The 23,188-nt window shown below is 41.4% G+C and overlaps 1 protein-coding gene and 1 long non-coding RNA gene across 2 annotated transcripts in view; one reads left to right on the top strand and one right to left on the bottom strand.

Annotated features, from left to right (window-relative positions):
- LOC126932457 (uncharacterized) overlaps positions 1-23,188 on the bottom strand; it is a 150,097-nt gene that overhangs the window by 32,312 nt on the left and 94,597 nt on the right. The gene's annotated exons all lie outside the window — the stretch shown is intronic.
- ARPC2 (actin related protein 2/3 complex subunit 2) overlaps positions 11,422-23,188 on the top strand; it is an 870,481-nt gene continuing 858,714 nt past the window's right edge. The window contains exon 1 of the mRNA XM_050751296.1: positions 11,422-11,434. The gene's annotated coding sequence lies outside the window, so the exon portion shown is untranslated. The remainder of the gene's footprint in view (positions 11,435-23,188) is intronic.

The following is a 23,188-nucleotide window of genomic DNA, read 5'->3' as shown; positions in this document are numbered from 1 at the left end:
ACCAATTTACTGTATTAGTCCATTTTCACACTGCTGATAAAGGCAAATCTGAGACTGGGCAATCTACAAAAGAAAGAGGTTTATTGGATTTACAGTTCCACGTGGCTGGGAAGGCCTCACAATCATGGCAGAAGGTGAAAGGCACATCTCACATGGTGGCAGCAAGAGAGAGAACTTGTGCAGGCAAACTCCCCCTTATAGAACCATCAGATCTCATGAGATGTATTCACTATCACAAGAACAGCACAGGAAAGACCTGCCCCCATGATTCAATTACCTCCCACTGGGTCCCTCCCACAACAAATGGAAATTCAAGATGAGATTTTTGGTGGGGACACAGTCAAATCATATTATCATATAAGCAGGATCTAACTTTAGCATATGCACACACTGTATATGTGTGATTCTTTGAATTGCCCTGCAAGCCAATTCTAACATTTTGATGGTTCCCTTATTAATTATTGAGCAATATAAAATCTTTGACTTGTGCTCATCTTACAATATCTAGGCATTTTGGTTTTACCTTTAAAAACAGATTAGCTAAAGAGAACACATTGCATGTCAGTGTTCCCAGAGCCTCACCATAAGCACAGCTTTTCCTCAACATTATGAAAAAATGAAACTTTTCCTTAGCAACATTGCATAGTTATTTTCTACATTCCTGTCCTCTTAAAGGGAGCCCCATTTCCTTCCCCTATCATTTCCCCTTTTATTCTCCTCTCTGCCACCCCAGCCAAGTGATCTTCATCCATTCCCTTGCAAAATTAGTTATCTTTTTTTGCCACCCCACCCCAAAATTAATTTTCTATAAAAGCTGACACTCATCATCATTACAGTGTAACGGGGATATAAACATTAATGTGCACCCTTTCCTACAGCATTTCTCTAGCATTTTTCCAGGGAACAAAGTTTTCAGCTAAAGAAAAAAAATTCTAAAGGTTGAGATTTCTGGGAGAAAATCACAAATCATTTTGTAGTAAAGTATAAAGGCTTCTCAGAGACTCTGAAATCAGACTTTGTCACCTTGTGTCCTTCCCCAAAAAATAATATTTTTGAGTGATAACCAGTACCAAATAGACAAAGCAGGCTGTTTACCAGTGGAACAGCTCCAGGTTATGAAAAGTAATGCTGAAGGACAGGTTCTTTTGCTAGAAGAATGTCACTTGAGGTACAATACTCTCCCTTAAACCATCAAACAACAGACACATAGCAGAATAAACATGTTGAGCACACAAAATGAAGAATAACAATGCATTGGGTGGGTGTGTGCAGCGTGGGAGGGAGGTAGTGTCAACTCTCTGCTGCCACCTGCTCTGGAAGGGAAGACGCTGGGTGTTCAGAAGACAGCCATATTGACTTTCCTACCCTGGCTCATTGTGATCTGCCATCTCCAAACCTTTTAAGTTTTCACACAAGGCACATGGAAAAGAAGACAAGCAGCACTTTCTGAAAACATGAATAATGGGAAGGCTTGATCAAAAGAGCAGGCAAGGCCATCCCAGGGGCTCCTCCTGATATTACTTCTCTTCATGATGTAACCTGCCCACTCTCTATGATCTGTAGTTGAATTGCTAAGATCGGTTTTTGGGTTGGAACCAGAAACCATCAGAGTCTAGTGGCCTTAGGGATCAGAATTGCTACCACCTCACCCCCCACTCAGTTTAAATGGGGACAACTGATGTCTAGGGACACTTCCAGGGGTCTCAGGCTATGATTAGCTGATGAGTATCCAATCTGAGGTCTTAGATGTAATGAGCTGTAGCCAACAAGGAGAATTCAGGCACCAGCACTTACCAAATATGGCAAGCTCCACCTCTCTCTCTATTTCCTTCATCTTGCTTCTGCCAGCACTCCCAGAGACCTCGTGCAGGGCAGTGAGCCCATGGGAAAGAGCCAAGAATTCCTTCATCTGATGCTGTGCCTCTGCAATCCTGAAGATTTAGGCCAGAGCTTTTCAGAACTCAACAGCCAATCTTTGGAAAGAACCTATGACTCAATGACAGCCATGCGATTCAGCCTGTACCCCTCCACCCCTCTGCCCTCACACCCCCAACTTCCAAATATGGATAGAGTTAATGTCCCACTTCTGGAACACGTGTGATTGTGCAGTCATTCTTAAATCACACCACCTGAAGATGATTTAGTCCATGGAATTCATCAGAGAACAAAGAGCAAACCAACTGCTGATTGATTGGGGTGGTGTCAGAATCAGAACTAGAACACAGAGTGGGAAATATTAGGGCCAGGAATGTATCAGCTCATTTAATTAATTATCTGAGAATCTTTGGTTCTAGTTTCTCTTCTGCTCTTCTGTTTTATCTCACTACCAAATGAGATAATTTGAAATAACATATATAAAAGTGGTTTGATAATAATAATATGGAATGTAATTGAAATAATAATTGGAAAAACAATGAAATGAGCATAATATGGAATATCTATTATGCATTGGCCAAGTGTTTTACATAAATTATTATATCTAATCCTTAAAGCTGAAGCTCAGAGAAGTTAAGAAATTTGCCTATAAACACAGAGATCTGTCTGATTCAGAAGTTCCTCTTTTGACAGTGCAGCTATACATCTCCCAAGCTATTTGCTTGGGGTGTTTACCCTGATGGCTGTCTTAATGCTCTTCAGCTTTTGCGCTGGCCCCTCTAGCTGTCTTAATGACATTCAAAACAAATCTCTGCAGTGTCCCAAACAAACTTCTTCATATGCCTCCATACTCCAGAACAACTAATTGCCAGCAAGGAATTAGTGATGCAATAGCAAGGTGGGTGGCTTTGTATAAGCAAGAACAAACAAGGATATTGCCTGAAGGACATGTACATTCCACCAACTCCTATGCCAGGAGACTCATTTCCTTTCAAATACCACCCATTTTACAGAACATGTCACTGCCCTGAGTAAGCCCCACCAGCTCTGTGTCTTTATTTTCCAAAGTGGGCTGAAACAGTGGGTGTTTAATCATTGGTTTTATGAGCTCCTATATGTCAGCACTTTGATAGATGTTTTAAGTAGATCAACTCATTTATTGCACTAGTACAAACATGTGAAATATTATCCCCATTCTACTGGTGTGAAAACTGAGACCAGGAGAGGTCAAATTGGAAATTCTACATCCCTGATCAGAGCCACCAACCAAGATGCAAAAAGCAACGAAGAACCTGCACAGCTAGGAACTGACAACATGTAGGTCTTGGTTAGTGGCCAACTTGTTTGACCGGAGCATCCTTATGGTTATTGAAGGAAGATTGTACATTATTGTGGTTCCCTAAGCAGGTTGTATAACATTTCTCTCCCTCTCTAAAAAGGCTGATGTCACTTCTCTGGGTGATATTTTGTGGTATGTGATAGGGCTGGATCACATATCTTTTAGACATCTATTATTTCACTACATAAGTCTTAGACTCAGGAATTTTTAGGAGTCATTTAATAAAATAACATGCATTGAATCCTTCCATCTTTTTAATACTTTGTAACTTCTTTCTTTCTCTCTCTCTCTCTTTCTTTCTTCTTTCCTTTTTTTTTTATTTATTTTATTTATTTTTTTTATTTTTTGACAGAGTCTCACTCTGTTGCCCAGACTGGAGTGTAGTGGTGCGATATCAGTTCACCGCAACCTCTACCTCCTGGGTTCAAGTAATTCTCCTGCCTCAGCCTCCTGAGTAGCTGGGACTACAGGCGCCTGCCACCATGCCTGGCTAATTTTTAGTAGAGAGAGGGTTTCACCATGTTGACCAGGCTGGTCTCGAACTCCTGACTTCAGGGGATCCACCCACCTCAGCCTCCCAAAGTACTGAGATTACAGGCATGAGCCACCGCACCCAGCCAACATTTTATAATTGCTAAGCACTTTTACGTGCATTAGTTCATTTGACCCTCACCACTCTTAGAAATTGTTTCTACCTTGAAGAGTTTTGTAAGGATTCAATGGAAAGTGTGAAATGAGAAAATGCACATTTAGCACAATGCCTGAGGTACATAATATATGCCTGCTAAATGTCACCTATTATAAATGCTAATTCTTTGGAAGTGTAGGCTATGTGGTATATTTCCTATCACACTCCCAAGGATCTTCAGAGGATAGAGAACTGTGGGGTTTTTTTGATGACCACCTCTTTCCCTCAATTTTGCCATCCTGTGTTTGTTTCATTTGCTTGTTTTCTGGTGGTAGTTAAAACTCATGTTGTCCTGTACCAGCATTCCCCAGTTAGATTGCATTATAATAAGGTGATAACTCTCTCTCTAACTCTGGAAACTGGGGAAGATCTAGTGTTTTCATGGCCTGCAGATCTGAGAGGCTGACATCAAGGACTGACTTGTTGCTCATGATGGCCTTTGGAATTCTCAACCAATAGCTTTGTAGAGCTGGGTCAGGTCAGGCAGTGGGTTAGTTTGCTGGACTGAGCTCAACACTTGGGAGCCAAGAGACAGGAGTTAAAGTCTTCATTTTAACCACTGAGTCACTAAGACTTGAATCGGGCTCCTACCCTTCCCTGCACCAATCCTTGCTCCTCAAAACCGCTGACCTCTGCTTCCCTCATTTGTGCTTCATAAAGCCCCACTACATGAAGTTGAAGGAACAGCTTCAGGGGATGTAGACTTGAGGTATTTATTTCTAGTCAGCTTAAATATTTAGTCAGTCACAGAGTAAACAAGATCATGGATTATCCTTGGCAGTTAACCCCAAAAGAAAGTCAAAAAGAAACTGGGAACATGGGCTTAGAAGTCATTCCCTGGTGATACTCTGGCCTGCAGGGACTTCATTAGGCACTGTCTCCATCCTGAGCATGACCCAGCCCAGTGGCCCCAGCCTTCATGGATTCATAGCATATAGCAGCAGAACCACCCTCAGCACCCTCCCTCCTTCCTTCCTCCATGGGGTTCCAGGATGAACTCAGCTGCAAAGTGGGTCATTTGAGCCCACAGTGGAGACGATGGCTACCATGGTAGGGTGTTGGGACCCAGTCCAACATAAATGCCTGGTGGGGTAATTACTGAGATGAGACTGGATTTATACCAAGACATTTTCCTGTTGGTGTGGATGTGAGGCTACTGCTTCATCCTGGGAAATCATAGCGTTCCTATTCATGTATCAAGACTGTCCTCAGGAAAGCTCTGAGATAAAAGCTCAAGGCTAGCTGTCTGTATAGAAAATGGGCTCACATACAGTCCGCCAGGAAATGCCCTACTTCTCTACCGAGCAGAAGCTCTGAGAGGAGAAACTGTGTGCAAATCCTCCCCTCACCTCCTGTCTCTCTCACACACACGAGCACACATACATATATGCCACCCACCACATCAAAGGGAATATTAATATTAGAAACAAATATTAACTTTTTGACAGAGTCTCACTCTGTTGCCCAGACTGGAGTGTAGTGGTGCGATATCAGTTCACCGCAACCTCTAACTCCTGGGTTCAAGTGATTCTCCTGCATCAGCCTCCTGAGTAGCTGGGACTACAGGCGCCTGCCACCACGCCTGGCTAATTTTTATAATTAGATCTGGGAAGAAATGAAGCCAAATAAGATGGGTGAGCCTAAAAGACCACATGGCAATTTTCAGGACTTACTAGCAAATACTCAACCTGCTGAATGTGATAGGACACAGTGTAGTAGGTGCGATGGTACGGGTGGTGTGTACGGGTTTACTTGTGTCCCCGTAAAATTCATATGTTGACATTGTAACACCTAGTACTTCAGAGTATGACGTTACTTGGAAATGTGCTCTTTCCAGATATAATCATATTAAAATGATGTCATTAGGGTGGACCCTAATCTGATATGACCGATATCCTTATTAAAAGGGAGAATTTTGATATAGGACATGCGTAGAAGAAAGACAATGTAAAGAGAAATTATAAGATGGCCATCTACAAGCCAAGGAGAGAGACTTGGAATAGATCCTCTCCTCACAGCCCTCAGAAGGAGCCAGTCCTGCAGGTACCTTGATCTTGGACTTCTAGCCTCCAGAACTGTAAGATAATTAATTTCTGTTGTTTAGTCTATGATACTTTGTATGGCTGGTCTGAGGCACACGCTGTAAACACCAGAGCAACATTTAGTAAGAAGGTTCCAGGCCTCCATAACCATGTTATGCAGTATTGATGGAGAATGTTTCAAGAACTCTCCTCCTAATTCATTCCCCCAACATGCTCTTTTCTTAGCCAGGAACTTAAGTAAACAATGGCATAGTCCTGGAAAGTTCTGTGGGTTTTTCTCTTCACTGTGGATCTGCCATATGCTCATCTGCATTCAGATACTTGAACATAATTTTCTGACCAACTATGAGCTCCCAACTAAAGTTCCAAATTTAAGGAGACTTAGAGATTATCTGACCCCATGCTCTCATGTGATAGGTGAAGGAACGTGGATTTATCAGAAGCAACTAGCAGGAAAGCCACTCAGCTGATTGATAGATTCTGTCTAGTGTCCTAACTCCAAATCTAAGGCTTTGTCCTACACACCACATTGGTTTCCTGCCACATAAACAACTTTCAGTGCGAGAAATCTGATTTCATTCTCCCTTCCTGTATCTAAGGTCCCCTTTGCTTAACCCAAGCCTCTTCGGTGAGTAAGAAAAAACACAGACCCTTGCCATAGAGTGAGGGCCTTTGAGATCATCTAACTCCAGTACAAAGTTGATATTATGTGGATGCCAGTCTCTGATTAGACACTTTCAGGTATGGGAAACTTACTACTTCGTTTCAGACAGCTCTAGAAATTCCTTGAGATTAATTAGAAATTCATCTCAGATTAGAGATTCCTTGAAATGAATCCAAAAACATGCCAGGCTTTTGAGGGCAGAGGCTTTTTTTGTTTGTTTGTTTAAGTCATTCAGCCTGAGTCAGTGCTGAGGGCATTTGATCCTCCAAAGTCTCTGTAATGATTACAGAGGTGACATTGGTTCAGATGGCACCTCCTTTCTCCTGGGGATCACACCAGAGCAGAACTCTCTTCTGGATGGTGGCACTTGGTGTTCTGCTCAGAGGACGCTAAAATTGCCCAGCCTTTTGGGCAGCAGGACTTGAGAGTGACAAGGAGCAGTAACTCCAGTTTCAAAGAATCTACACAGCATTTGAATTGAAGAGCCGAGATTCTACCAGTAAGAAAGAGTATCTGCCTCTTTGCAAGGAGCAGGTAAGGTAGCAGCTAGGCCACAGTCAGGGCCTGCTCAGGGCTGCTCCATCCTGCATGCTGGAAGCTGCCTCTGCTGCTGGCTGCTGGCCCCTAAGGGAGCACTGCGGCAGGAGAGGAAGCGGAAGCGCAGAGCGCTGGAAGAGAGGAAGTGCACGGCAGGAGAGGAAGCACACTGCAGGAGAGGAGAGGAAGCATATGGCAGGAGAGGAAGTGCACAGCAGGGCTGTGGGTCAGATGGCCTTTTACAGCCCTTCCACTCAGAGGATTCCTTTTGGGTACTACTCTCCCACTCCTTAAAAAAACGCCACTGGTGGTCATGCATAGATGCGATTCTAAATACTTTCAGGCTACCTTTTCTGGAGGTCAGAAAACATGGTCGTTTAGCCCAAGCCTTGTAAGCCTGCATGGGCTACTGAATTTCCATGGACATTTTGTTTTTGTAGGCCTAAACAAGAAGGCTACAGTTAGAAGGATAGTTGAGCTGAAGGGGCTCAGCATTCTACAGGCTTGTATGACTAAAGAAACTCACTTCCACCCACTCCAACCCCTTCCCAGTCAGGAGAAATTCCTGGTCGATGAATTAGAGAGACTGGATTGGAATAAAACAAAATTCTTCACTGGATATAGCTGTTTGGACTGCGATTATTATTATTTTTTATTTTTTATTTATTTATTTTTGAGATGGAGTCTCACTCTATCGCCCAGGCTGGAGTGCAGTGGCGGGATCTCAGCTCACTCCAACCTCCGCCTCCTGGGTTCAAGTCATTTCCCTGTCTCAGCCTCCTGAGTAGCTGGGACTACAGGTGCATGCCATCATGCCCGGCTAATTTTTTGTGTTTTTAGTAGAGACGGGGTTTCACCGTGTTAGCCAGGATGGTCTCAATCTCCTGACCTCGTGATCCGCCCGCCTTGGCCTCCCAATGTTATTTTTAACAATAAGTAACTGCTACCATATATTGAGTGATTAACGCCAGGCATGCCTACTTCATTTAATCCTCCAAAGTGCCTGTGAAATAGGTAGCAATTGTCATGTTAGAAGTGACAAAGCCAAGATTTAGAGAAGTCAATAATTTGCCCACAATTACTAGCTGATGAGTGTAGAGCCAGAATTAAAATCTAGGCATTATGACATTGGAGCCCAGTGTCTTACTGTTTATAGTACGCTTGTGACATGTTGTGAAAAATACATGTGTATGTACTTGCACAGATTCATAAAATTCACATTACACATCTATAAAATCACAGAGAAGCAATTCTATATTGATATCTATTTCTCTCCCTCTCTCTGTATCTGTATCGATATTACTATCAATACGTATATGTATATCAACCTGTATGTAAGTTGATTTTCATCTTCCCATTCAGCAAGATCTTGCTTTGCAAATGCAGTTCCCTTCTTACTGCTTAAGATTAGTGGAAGTCATTGGTTCCAGAACTAAGAAAGGGAGGAAGTATGTGGGGCCAAGGTAGCGTAGCAGTAGTAAAGAATGAGCACATCACCTTAGAGTCTCAAAAATAACATTTGAGACCAATTTTGATACTTAGAATATACTATGCTTCTAAATAACATACTCCCTTCTGAAATTAACAAATACTTTAAAAATTTCAGAGATAATAAAGTCATGTTCTGTGAATCTACCACCCGGGTAGCACTTGTTGGTATTTTCAGCAAGAAAAATCAAAAGAAAGCATGTACATGGTTAAAAAGTAAAAACATTAGAGCAGAGGGAAGAAAATAAAAAGTAAAAGCCCCTTCCCACCCCCATTTCATCTTCAGATCCTCTCTCCAAAGACAATTGCCAATAAAGCATTTTTTCTCTCTTTTATACAAACAAGTTTACACTCTGAGAACTATGTCACTTGTATCTCCCTTTTTTATTGGTATTTATGATTTCATGGATACCTAAACCCCCATAGTGCATCTGGACCTGATTAAAAGGTTTTGATGGCCAACCAGTGCTATTATTAATATAATATTGATCATAAAAACTCACATTTATTAGGCATTAATTATGTGCCACTCACTCATCTAAGCACTTTATATGTATTTATTCATTTAATTCTCACAAAGTTCACATTTAGTTTTTGGCTGGGTACCTCCCTTTGCTCACCACCTCCCCAGTCTGCTGTGCACCTGACCTGCAGGAAGAGGAGCAGCAGCAGCTCCGTTGTCTCTGGCTTCCGAGTGGGGTCAGCCCATGGGTGGCACGAAGGGTGGAGAGCAAGGTTGGGTGTTTGGCCTCTCACCTGCTGTTGCTCCCGTTGTGGGCCACAGGCTGCAGCTCCTGTCAGATGGTCTGTCACACACAGCTCTCTCTCTGCATTTCAGAAACTGTCCCCTTCTCTCACTAATACCAGGCTGAGAAGTGGCAATGGCCCTCCACTCCCACCAGCCAGGAGCATGGCATTGTCCCTTCTGGCCTCTTTCACCCTGTCTGTGTCATTGTAAATACGCCTTTTTTCTTAAACTCTCTTTAAATCACTCAACTCAAGAGTGTACCCTGTTTTCTACTAGGATGCTGATTGACAGAAATATGTGCCATTGATCCCCATGATATCACTGAGAAAATGGAGACACACAGCCCATGGTGGGCATAGGACCTAACCCATGAATTTGCTCCCCAGAGACTATGCTCTCACCCCTGCACTCCCTTATCTCTACAAGGTCACCTATCTTAGGGATACACCTCTAGGTCTATTCATATGACACCTCAGTGACTCTCAGGGCTTTGCCAATACAAATAGTGTTTCTATAAATATCTTTATATGTCTGTCTTGGTAAATATATGGAATTATATCTATCAAGCATATTCTTAGCAATGCCTAGTCAATGTGTATACACAATTTTTAATTTGAGGGGATATTGTCAAATTACTATAGTTGTTAGTCAAATTAAATGTATTTGTATACTATGACCTGGTAATTCTACTCTAAGTAGATAGATTTAGATACAGTGATAAAGATGCAGATGAAGATATAGACATATCAAAGAAATGCTCACACATACCCATAAAGGGATATGTACAAGAATGTTCATTATAGTTTTGTTGTGTTATTTTATTTTATTTGTACTGTCTTTGTTTGGGGCAGTGGTGAGAAGTTGGTGTTGGTGATAGTTCCTCACTGGGAGGGTTCTTAGGTAAACTGTGGTGGATGTTCACCATGGGATTTTGTGCAGCAGTTTGAAGCAAATGTATGCATAATGATATTACAAATATAGTGCTGAGTGAAAAAAGTAAGATGTATGCCATAGTGCTACTTTTGTACAATAAAAAAAAAATCCACAAGAAACACTATTTCACATTTTTCAAGAATACATGCAAAACAACACACATTACACAAACGGAGGAATTGCCTAGGAAGGTGGGTTCATGGGTATAAAGAGGAGTGACTCAATCAATCAAGCGGCGGAAGGGAGGAGGGGGCCATGATAGAGAAAGATATTGTCACATTTCCTTCCAGAAAGGTCATGCCATTTACATTACTCCCTACAATGTAAGAGAGTGGCCATTTTTCCATAATATTTCCAACGGTGAATATTATGAAACTTGCAGAAAAATTTCCACAAGCTAATGGCTATTATCAGACTGTTCCAGTCTGATGATTTGATTTGTGTTTTTCCACTGTGAGTGGAGTCAAACCATTTGAATGTCTTTTTCTGTAACTCAGTATACTTTGCATTATTGGAAATGTCCCATGCACTTCAAGGGTTGGGCAGATCCACCAGGGCAGTCAGACAAACAGGTCTTCTGCCATCCACAGGCACAAGGGAGGCCACATGTCCAGTGGATACACAATCCTTGAGTATGAGTGCCATGGTTATCTCCAAACCTCTCTTTAGTTCTGACAGCACCAGTATCTTGGTGACTTCATGACTTCTCCAGACCAGAAGGCCATCTGTGCTTGGTTGGCAACCCGAGCGGCATGTTCAGATTATTTCAAACTCTGTTTCAAATTCACTCGCACTAAATGCACCAAAAAAAGCACTGTTCTCTCTGTGCTGAGCTATTTAATGTTGTGGGGCTGTTTCCATGAGCCCTTTTTGTTTAGCTGGTTTTTTTTTTTTTTTTAACCCTCCCCACTTCCACCCCTCCTTTTTCTTTTTTCTTTTTTTTTTTTTCTTTCTTAAATGTTCTTTTCTTGGAAGAAGTTGTTCCTTTGTCAAACATAAATGAAACTTTGGCTCCAAGTTCAACTCAAAATTTACTAGCTGATAAATTGGAAGGAGGGAGTGGGTTGTGAAGGTGGGAGGAGAGGGGAGAGGGGGAGGGACGTTTTCATTTGGGGGGCAAGTTCAAACTTGGAATCAGAGGCTATTAAAGTGTCTGATGTGTGCTGAGTCATATGGAGGTGGGGGCAGGGGATGACGCTGGCTCCTTGCCAGACACACGTACTGCCCAGGTTGATGAACGAGCCTCCAAAGGCGCTACAACAGGATTATAATTTCACTAGCATTTTAAACATAATATTAGAAGCCACGTGCATGACACTGAGCAAGCAATCAGCATGGGCCTCTTCTGTTTATGAGACTGGTCTTAGAGTATACATCTTTCTTAAACTCCAGACTCCCACTCAACTCTACCCCTTTTTCCTACTCTCCCCTCCCTCCTCCAACTGAGTCTCTCTAGAAGGTCCCTGGCTCTCCATTCAACCAGGGGTTATATGGAGCCATGGAGAAGACACCAGCACTGAGAGGAGAAGCTTTCCTATAAAGATAATGATGATGGTGATATTCACTCATCTAATATTGAAAGTAATCCTATAAAGCAGATAATGTTATCCCCATTTTTACAGATAAGGAAAATAAAGCACGGAGACAAAGCTAGGAAGTGCAGAGTGGGGATGTGAATCTAGGATTTCTGCATTCCTAGCCTGTCTAACCTCTGCCCCTCATTCAAGTGCCTTCATCTCACCGTCCTGCATTTCCCACAGGATGGTTTCTGACCTTGGCACATGCTGTTCTCTTATAAGATAGAGAAAGGCTGTAAAGCGTAGAGACTTCCAGGTCTTCAGCCCCTTCCATTTATACTTCCTTCCTCAAATCTTAGTGCAAAATCCATCCTAACATTCATCACTCCTTGTTTTCTTCCAAAGTTTTATTATGGAAAATTTCAAACACACAGAAAGGTGAAAGAATAGCACAGTGAACATCCATTTACTCACAATCTCTTTCCCTTCCTCCCTCCCTCCCCTCCCTCCTCCAACTGAGTCTCTCCAGAAGCCCCCAATTCCACAAGGGGTTACAAGGAGCCATGGAGAAGACAGTTAAGGGTTCTATAGTTAAGATTTTGCTATATTTTTTCTATCATATCTATGCATCTTTCCATACCTTTATTCCTCTACCCAATCCATCTTATTTTTTGATGCATTTCAAAGTAAGTTGCAGACATTACTACATGACACCTCTAATCACTTTTACGTTCTTTTCCTTTTTACTTTATATAAAATAAAAATCACAGTTAACAATTACCAAGTGCTTACCGTCAGGCACGGTGCCAAGCACTTTCCTTGCATTACATAATTTGAATCTCATGGTAACCCTGTAAGTACAGTTACTACCTTCATTTTACAAATGAGAAGAACTGAAACATAGAGAACAACGGTGTCAATTAATATTTTAAAAGTGTTTCTATGGGCCATTCACAGTGCAAGTACTTTTCATGCATTATCTCAGTTAATCCCTTATAGCAATTTCATAAAGGCAATACTACTACAGATGAGAAAATTGAGACTTTGAGAAAAAGATCCTGCAACCTAATAAGCATCAGAACTTGGATTTGAAATGAGGGAGTCTGACCCCACCATGCTTGGCTTTCCGCCTTGGTTAGCAACCCTATTGTAGCATTTTTCTTTGCTATTGTGTTTTAGTTTTTTGTCTCCACTTAAATTTCTCACCAGACTGTGGCCTCTCAAGGTTGAGTTATGTTTTACTCTTCTTAGTTCCAGGCCATCATTCAGATATAAGTAGGCACTTCATAGATGTTTCCTGAATGGATTAATAAACAATGAATAGTAATAGCTGAAAGCCCCACATCTTAGAATGAAGTAAAACAGTGGCATGTTCATGACCATTCTAGAAAATGCAATGAAAATCTTGAAAACCAATGATAGATGCTGCTGATAATTTCCTGAGGTTTTCTTTACACCAATAGGACGTACAACTAATCAACTAATCAAAGGCCCTCCACATCATGCAGTCTGGGTAATCCAGAGATGGGGGAGACAGCCTGGGGGAGTCCAGTGCTCTTGCCAGCCCAGGCAGGAGCATACCCCCATACCCTTTGGCTCACCAGGCATCTTTTATAAGCCCACTGTGTGGCAAACACCAGGTTAAGGGCTGGGGAGGACATAGAGGCTAAACCTGCAAGGCCCATCTTATGGATCACATAGGCTAACAGGGCATAGGAAGAGACTAGCACATTCATAATCATGACAAAAGTCATGATGCGCACTTCACAAGAAAGAAACAAACCCATTTTTTAAAGGACTTCCAAGGAAGGAGAAATTAGATTATGGTGTGGAGAAAAGGCTCAGCGATACCCTGTTGGAGAAATTTTATTTGGGATGGGCACAATTTTCAATAATAGAAATGTGGCAGGGACTAAATGAGCAAAGGCGGGAAAATGGAGTCCCATGATGCTCCAGTTGTCAAGAACATTGAAAACAGACCCACAAAGGCCAAGTTACCCCCTGTGGAGTAAGAAAACAGACAACACCAAGGCCAAATTCATGAACTATGTATGTTTTTACTAACAGCAGCGCTATGGAAGAAGCAGTGACTATAGCCTCACTCACAGGTTGAAGCTTATTCAAAGTGCCTGCAGTAATGGATACCAAGGCTCTCCTGGGTGGTGCCACAATGCAACAAAAGGCACAGTGTGGGAGAAGGGCTTGAAGGACCACACAGATGGAGTGTCCCAATCACCTAGACACAGGCTGTGCAGTGCTCACAGTTCTTTATATTATCTCATTTGACACCTATAACAACAGATCCCAGAGCTGTTATTGGGCCCAGTGTTTCAAATGAGAAAACTGAGGCAATGAAAGCTTAATGACTCAGTCAAGGTCACGTGGCCTGGAAGAAGAGAAGTCATTGCCTCCAAATCTAGTTTTCTTGGTGTTGTCTCATTAATGGATAGGAAGATCAGGGCTTTGGAAATGAGTGTCATGCTACAGAGATAACACATTTTTCCCCCCCCAAAATCTGGGTACTTCACAGTGAGTCTAAGAGTTATTAACTGCCTCTACTAGAGTTAATGAATAATAATAATAATAAAACTATGACTTTTGAGAAACTAGTCAAGTCTGCCACTGGGATAAACTAGATGCTTGTTTCATGAAATTTACTCAGGAGCACCTTTTGCTACAGCTTTGTGATTGCGAGCTTGGCCTCTGGAATCAAACTGCCTGGGTTTGAATCCCAGCTTACACTTACTGGCTGTGTGACTTTGGGAATGTAACTTAGCTTCTCTGTGCTTCAGTTTCCTTATTTGCAAAATAAAGAGAATAATCGTATCTACATATGCAATTAGTAAACTTTGAATTGTGTCTGGTACATATGAACTATCTGACAAAAGTAGCTTGATTTGTCATTTATATCCCATTGTATCACTTTTTGTTGGGTGCCTTTGGATTTCAGAGAATGGAGATTTGCTTGGATGACCTCAGATGCTGGGGGCTTATTACAAAGATACATGGCATAAAAGACCAGAAACTTCACAACTGCATGACTGGCCACATAGATATGCAAAATCATTCTTTATCTTTTCAGCTATTGCATGCATAAATTGCCATATTGCCAAACTAGTGTTTGTCCGCTTGTCTGCAAAGAAAGAATCCTTTACTCCTGTTACTCATTTTTCCTCCCTCTCTTCTTTTCTTCCTTTTGCTGGTTGTAGAAGGTTGAGTAAAATGCACTCCTTAGTCCACGGCCCATTATTTATCTTGTTTGCTTATTTATTTTATCTCTATTCCTTCATCCTAGTTTTTCTTCCTCCCTCCCTTAGGCAACCACTCTTATTTGTGTTTAATTTAGATCCTTTGGTTTGTATGTGTTCTTAGAAAACATTCATTTTTTTAATCCATGCATTTTTAATTAAAAAAAAATCATACTTTGTTATATATCTCTTTGTATTCCTTACTTTTTTCACCCAGCACTGTTTATCGATTCATCTGTGTTATTAGATGTACAGCCAGGCTGTTCATGCTCACTGTTGCTTCATTCTCCATGATGTATACTCACCATATGCTGCCTACCTAATCTGCATTGATGGATTTCCAGATTGCCGCCAACTTCCTGTCACCACAAACAACACTATAATGAACATCTTCAAAGATATCTCCTTATGGATCCGGGTGAGATATCCTTGGAGATACATGTAAGGTCCATTTTAATTTGACTAAGTTGTGTCAGATTGCTCACCAGAAAGCCTGTTCCTGGAGACACTCCCAGCAGCAGTACATAAATCCCCACACCCACACCAACCCTCTGGCATGCTGAAATTCTCCAACTTTGCAGCCATTGCTTCTCCATCGTTCTCCGCTTTCCACAATCTTGCTGCTTCCTGGGGCTGTTTCTGCTCTCACTGCCCACCCACCCCATCCTGCAGCTACCTGTCCTCACTTTTTCTCTGGCCTCCCCTACACCCCATGTGGTTTCCTTGTATTCATGGCTTCTGCTTTTTGAATAAACACATTTGAATATTTTCTAGTATTATTTTTTCCTCCTTGTCTTTCTTTGACCTCTGATTGGACTCCTTAGTTGCTACCCAGTCTAGCAACATCTGTGAGGTGAAATTCTGTTGTTTTTTGTTTTTGTTTGTTTTGAGACGGAGTCTCACTCTGTCGCCCAGGCTGGAGTGCAGTGGCACGATCTCGGCTCACTGCAAGCTCCACCTCCCGGGTTCATGCCATTCTCCTGCTTCAGCCTCCCAAGTAGCTGGGACTACAGGCACCTGCTACCATGCCTGGCTAATTTTTTGTATTCTTAGTAGAGACGGAGTTTCGCCGTGTTAGCCAGGATGGTCTCGATCTCCTGATCTTGTGATCCACCCGTCTCGGCCTCCCAAAGTGCTGGGATTACAGGCATGAGAGGTGAAGTTCTTTCTTTGGGCCACTTCTTATGACTGCTGTGGATTGGCTCAGATGTCTACCCCTGGCCCAAAAGATGTCTCCAGGGTGCTGAGGGTCACCGGTCTAAACCCTATTGACCTTTGGGGAAGGAGTATCCGTTACAGGCTCTTTTCAGAGAAGGGGGCTATGCCTATGGCAGGCATTCATAGTTCTATGGACTGCTCAGTATACACATTCATTTGGTATTTTGTTAAATTCACCATTTACCAATTTTGATGTGAAGTGGCCACAGTTACACAAGAAAAACACCAACCTTGAAAATTATTTTATATGTAAATGTTACCAGAAAGGGGTCCCAATCCATACCACAAGAGAGGGTTCTTGGATCTCATGCAAGAAAGAATTCGGGACAAGTCTAGAGAGTAAAGTGAAAGTGAGTTTCTTGGGAAAGTAAAGGAATAAAAATGGCTACTCCATAGACAGAGCAGCCCCGAGGGTGGCTGGTTGCCCATTTTTATTGTTATTTCTTGATGATATGCTAAACAAGGGGTGAATTATTCATGCCTCCCATTTTTAGACCATATAGGGTAACTTCCTGACGTTGCCATGGCATTTGTAACCTGTCATGGCGCTGGTGAGAATGTAGCAGTGAGAACGACCTGAGGTCCTTATCGTGGCCATCTTGATTTTGGTGGGTTTTAGCCAGTTTCTTTACTGCAACCTGTTTTATTAGCAAGGTCTTTATGACTTGTATCTTGTGCGGACCTCCTATCTCATCCTGAGACTTAGAATGCCTTAACTGTCTGGGAATGCATGCCAGTAGGTCTCAGCCTCGTTTTACGCAGCTCCTATTCAAGATGGAGTTGCTCTGGTTCAAAAGCCTCTGATACAAACACAGTGGGAAATCCCATATTCCTTGTACATTGTTAATCTTGAGTCCCTGTTTTCCTCCTTACAGTACTTCCTGCACATGGTATTGGGGAAATTATGTCTTAATCTAGAGAACATATTGTTCCCCTTGCCTGGAATATTTTTTTCTAACTCCCTTTTGCCCTGACTAAAGTGACCCCATTCTTCTGACACTAAATTTCACTTCTGGTAAGATCTTCACTGACCTTTACTCTAGGATAGGTTCTCCTACTGAATGTCCCCATCTCCTATCCTCACATACACCACACTTTATTATAATTAAATGTTGTCCTGCCCTGCAAGATATGACTTACCTACGTATATAATTGCACCTGTTCCTTTCACTACTGCATTTCTATTGTTCAGCAAAATGCTTTGCATCTAGTATGTGCCCAAACAAATCTATGGCTGTCTTTGTTGAATGACAGAGAGGGATATCTCCAGGAGATTGAGTTTAAATCCTAGTCCTGTTACGATATCTGAGACAAGTCATAGTTCCTGTATTATCTACCTCACAGGGTTTTTATACATGAAAATGTCTTTTCAAACTGTGAAGGTCTACAAAAGTAAGCCAAAAGCATTGGATGGGAAAAGGCCCTCAGATAATTTTGTGCCTCTTCAGAGAAATTCAAATGATTTAAATGCCAATTGCTTGAGTAAGCGAATAAAATAATACTCTTGTCCTAACATAATTTCATAAATCAAAAATTATCATCAAAGGGCTACTAGAGATGGAGAGACTCTGGAGCTTATCCTGTCTACATATTTGTTCTACCTGGAAACGAATTGACTTGGAATGTATGTGACTTGCCCAAGTCAAAAGCTATGAGCAAACCGGGGTCAGAAGAAGGGTCTTCTCTAAGCCTGCCCTTCACGTACTCAGAAGCATGTGCACTTGTGGGAGGAAGCCTGTCCAGCCGCACGTGGTCTCTGAATGCTTACAGCAGCCAAGCAGCCTCCTCTTTGGCTGCTACCAAGCCGACCTTTGATTCGAGCTTCCCACAAGCCATTATTTCTTAAAATCATGGAATCATCAAATTCTCTAGTGTTTTTTTTTTTTTTTTCTTCATTTTTTTCCTCTGTGCCTCACACTGACCCATTTCTTCTCACTGACCCATGAAGGAGTAGCAAAAAGAGAGATGTGCACATTGAGTCAGAGCCTTTATGTGCTATGATCCAATATATACCACACTCCCCACATTAGTTGGCTGGAGAGCTATCTGAGGGTCTCAGAATCTAGACCTCTGATTTCCAAGCAAGTTGAAGTTATTTCCAACACACATGGCTTCCCAGCAAGAAGAATTCTCTGTATTTCTCTCTCTCTGTCTCTCTCTCTCTGTCTCTCTCTCTCTGTCTCTCTCTCTCTCTCTGTGTGTGTGTGTCTGTCTGTGTGTGTGTGTGTGTGTGTGTGTGTGTGTGTGTTTTCTGGTTGCTACAGGAATTAGAAGCAGTGGCAAAAAATAATCCTAATAAGGAGTCCTTTGTGCCCAGCTGTTATAAAACAGGATTTTTCACAAGCATTTACTCTCTCCCCACAACGAAGCCTTAAAGTGCAAAAGTTCACCCTGAGCATTGCCCACTGCTTTTCTTTAAACCTTCCAAGAGACACACAAGGCTCTTATTTTTCAGGGCCCATCTGGCCATAAATTGCAATAGACATTAATTTATGAAAACAAATGACACCAGCCTACTCCACGACATTTTGAAATGGGAGTATTAGGTAGGGCAATAAAGCAGAAATAAAATAAAAACACTCAGACCCCGAAGCTGCCCTGGCAATGCCCCAAGCCACACAAGGACCCTCAATATCCCTGTTCCAACACACTCTGCTCTTGCAAAGTTATGGTTATTTGATCATAAGACATGAAATTAGCTTTTTTTTTGTCAGAATGTGACAGGAAATTAAACATATCCAAGCCTTTCTCCATGTGACCAGAATCAGCATTCTACCTGCAGAATTTACCTCAATGGTGATAACCACAGATAGAGCAAAGGAGCTGGATTATCACTACTGGCAGATGATTTAGCTGGTGGCTAATCCATTCTCCCCAGAGTCTAGAGGAGTTATTTCATTCTTGGGACTCTTGTCTAAGATTTGGTGTGTGGAACTTCTAGTAGAGTCAAGGGAATGGTTTACAGGCATGCAGAGGAAAGGTAATTTTAGCCTCCTTATTATATACCTGCAATCACTAGCATTAAGCAGACAAGCAGTGCCAACTCAAATACCATAGGAAAGATGCAAAAAGAAAGGGCTGAGTAATGTGTCTGTGACTTTGGGCAAGACAGCTGGCCTTTCTAGTTTTCTGTTTCTCTGGACGCTTGAACCTAATGTATCTTAGTTTTTCAGACATGCATACTGAGGGCAGTAAGATGCACATATACATGCAAGAAATCTTTGTGCTCTGAGAGACAATCAATAGGTATAACTTTAAAACTCATTGTCATTTTATTCATTTATTTTTTGAGACAGAATCTCACCCTGTCACTCAGGCTGGAGTGCAGTGGTTCAGTCTTGGCTTACTGCAACTTCCTCCTGAGTTCAACCAATTCTCATGCCTCAGCCTCCCAAGAAGCTGGGATTGCAGGCATGTGCCACTCATTTTCATTTTAAAAGGCTATACTTAGCATTAAAAATTAAATGGAGGCTGGAAGAGGGGTTACAGTCTTCTCCCGCTGGCCTCTGTTTCATCAAATGAAAAGATACAAGACTCATCAGACCCAAATGGGGGACAAAAGATCAGCCTCTTTATTGCTGAAGGATATACCTAATCATTCTCTAAAAGTAGAACTTCTAGAAAATTATTAGAGAGTAGGACTTAAACCTTGAGCTCAATGGAGCTTCCTTCTCCTCCTACTCCAATCTTGGTCTCAGGACTCACCTATTTGGACAGCTGATTTGTGAGTCTGACATAAATTCACCTGCCTAGCCACCAGCAAGGTAGCTACAAGGAAGCACAGGGCTGCCCCATATCCTTTCCAGGATATCCTTTCCAGGCCCTCCATACTGGGGGACCTTGCCTAGAGAAGTTTATCTCATAGAATTTCCTATGAGGAGGAGATTAAAGACTATGATCCTGCAATTCCTCCCGAGAGAACACAGAGCCAAGAAACTAAGAAACAATGCCATGTGTGAATGCATATGGCATTTAACACTGTCCCCCATCCACTATTAAATGTGATTCCATGAAAGTCATGTCCTCAACAATCAGGTTAGCTAGTCCTCCCGCTTTGGGGAGGGGCAAATAAGTAAGTGGAAAGAGAAGATGGAAGTATTGTATTCTTTCTTTACTAGTCAAAGTGCGAACATGGGAAGGACAGTATAAGTGTTCCTCCTCTCAGTTAGAATTTCCTTACTGGGGGAATTCAGGAAACAGGAACATAACCAGTAAAAGAAACTTTGGCAAGACCTTCCTCAGAATGTTTCAAGACTGGGAGAGAACAACATCCCAAGTAGGAAAGAATTCTAATTTTTCTCTCTTGAAATGTTTCCATCCTTGGAACTGCATTCATGGTAAGATATCTGATTGGTCCCATCCTGCAGCCTTCTTTGTTGGTCCTGCGGGTGGGTGGACAAAAAATAACACCCCTCCCTATAGAAGGCCATGTTTTCCCTGATCTACTGGGAGGGGAAGTGATGGCCCAAGGCCTAACAGCAGGGTCCTCACCACTGAGGAAAAGAGAGAATGTTCTGTAGATTTTCCCGAGACTGACATATATAAACTGAATCATTCGATTGAGGACAGGATGGGAAGAGCCAATGGAAGCCAAGGGGGAGAGAAAGTACAGAGGGAGATCTCCAGAGATAAAGAGAACAACTCCTCAGTGAGCCAGCTTGGAGAGAACAAGTGGAGGGAGGCATATCTTCAGCCCGTTGTTAGCAGATGTTTACTAACTCACTGTGGTACTGGAGCCAGTTGTGGCTGACTGAGGAACATTTTCCATCCCAGATCCTTTATGGTGAAAAAGAATAAAGTAGAAAATGGATGGCACCAGATTGTGTCCATGATTTATCATTTTAATCTTGTCACCAAGAATTGAAGAGACCCAGTCAGCAAGGCTAGGACAAAGGAAAAGGCAAATATGTATATATTTGACATGAATCAGTTATTTGAGGTCAGTCCGGGAAGTTTCTTTAGCACATAAAAAACATCTAAAAGAAAGAAAGAATAATAATCTAGTAATCTCTCATGGCAAACTTTCAAGGGTGAAGAATTTAATTTACTAAGGATGTAGAGCAGCACTGTGTAAGGATGGAACACTAGCTCAACAATTTAATAGGGATAGAATTCCTGCGATGGCAGAGCTTCTCCAGAGGTCACTTGACCCATTATTCAGACTCTAAGAAGAGCTGTTGTCAGCCCAAACATGGCTGTGCTCTGTTCTTATGACTGTGACTTGTTCCTGCAATTTGTAATATTTGGAAGCAGCATCCTTTGAGAATTAGAACTTACAACAAATTTTCTTTCACCTCTTTCTTCTTCTCAGACTCTTTCCTATTCGTTCCTGCTTCAAGACTTTTGTACTTGCTGCCCTTGTACCTAAAATGCTCTTGCATCAGCTCTTTACCTGGCTGATTTCCTTTCACCCTTCTGGTCATGGATTAAATATCTCCTTCATCAGGCCTTCTCTTATGGTCTCATCTAAAGTAAAGATAATTCTCTATGAGATTCTATCCCATTACTCTGTTTGTTTACATAATAGCAATTAACACATTATCAAGTTTTAATAATTATCAGATTATCAAAGTGGAACTCAAAAGGGAAATTAGAAACTATTTTGAACTGAATGAAAATAAAAATTTGTGGTATGGCACTAAAGTAGTACTTTGGAAAAAATATATGCCAAATGCTTAGAATAGAAAAAGATACAAGTCTCAAATCAATTACTTCAGCTTCTGCCTAAAGAAAATGAAAAAAAAAGATACTTATCAGGGGAGATACCATGATCATCAAGCACATGAAAAAAGAAGAGTAAATTAAATCCAAAGTAAACAAAAAAGAAATGACAAAAATCAAAACAAAAATCTATGAAATATAAAAGAGAAAAACAATATAAAAAATTAATGAAACAATGAAATAATAGTTGTTTCTTTAAAAACATCAATAATCAACCTCTAATCAGACTGATCAGGAAAAATCAGAGAACAAGAAAGGACACAAATTACCAATATCAGGAATGAGAGGTGGCATCACTATAGATTCTACCATATGAAAAGGACAATAGGAAAATATTATGTATAACTTTATGCCAATAAATTGACAACCTAAGTGACAGGGGCAAATTTTTTGAAAGACACTGTGTTAGTCTGTTCTTTGTGTTGCTATATAAAGAAATCTCTGAAACTAGGTAATTTATAAAGAAAAGAGATTTGATTGGCTAAGGCTGTACAAGCATGGCACCAGCATTTGCTCAGCTTCTGGGAAGCCTCATGGAGCTTTTACTCAGGGAAGAAGGCAAAGAAGTAGCAAGCACATCGTATGGTGAAAGTAGAGCAAGAGGGAGAGTGTGTGTGGGTTGCGGGAGAGGTGCCAGACACTTTTAAATAACCAGATCTCAGGAGAACTCACTCACTATTGTGAAGACACCAACAAGCCATGAGGGATTCACCCCCATTGCCCAAACACCTCCCACTAAGACCCACCTCCAATGTTGGGGATTACATTTTAACATGAGATTTTGCAGGAACATATGTTCAAACTCTATCAGGCACAAACTACCAAAGCTCACTCAAGGAGAAATAGGTAACATTAGCACACATAGCTCTATATCTAATTAAAAAATTAAATTTGTAGTTAAAAATCTTCCCACAAAGAAAACTTCAGGCTTAGATGTCTTCACTGGTGAATTACATTTTAGAAAAAATTAATACCAATTCTACATAAACAACTCTAAAAATTGAAAAGGACAAAATATTTTCCAACTCTTTATGAAATCAGGCTTATTCTGATACAAAAGTCATACAAATACATTACAGGAAAAGAAAATCACATACTAACTGCCATCAAACATAGATGTAAAATGTCTATACAAAGTTTTAGCAAATCAAGTTCAACAATATGTACAAG

Source organism: Macaca thibetana, chromosome 12 (assembly GCF_024542745.1).
Source record: "Macaca thibetana thibetana isolate TM-01 chromosome 12, ASM2454274v1, whole genome shotgun sequence".
NCBI classification, from domain to species: Eukaryota; Metazoa; Chordata; class Mammalia; order Primates; family Cercopithecidae; genus Macaca; species Macaca thibetana.
This window is presented reverse-complemented; position numbering and strand designations above follow the sequence as displayed.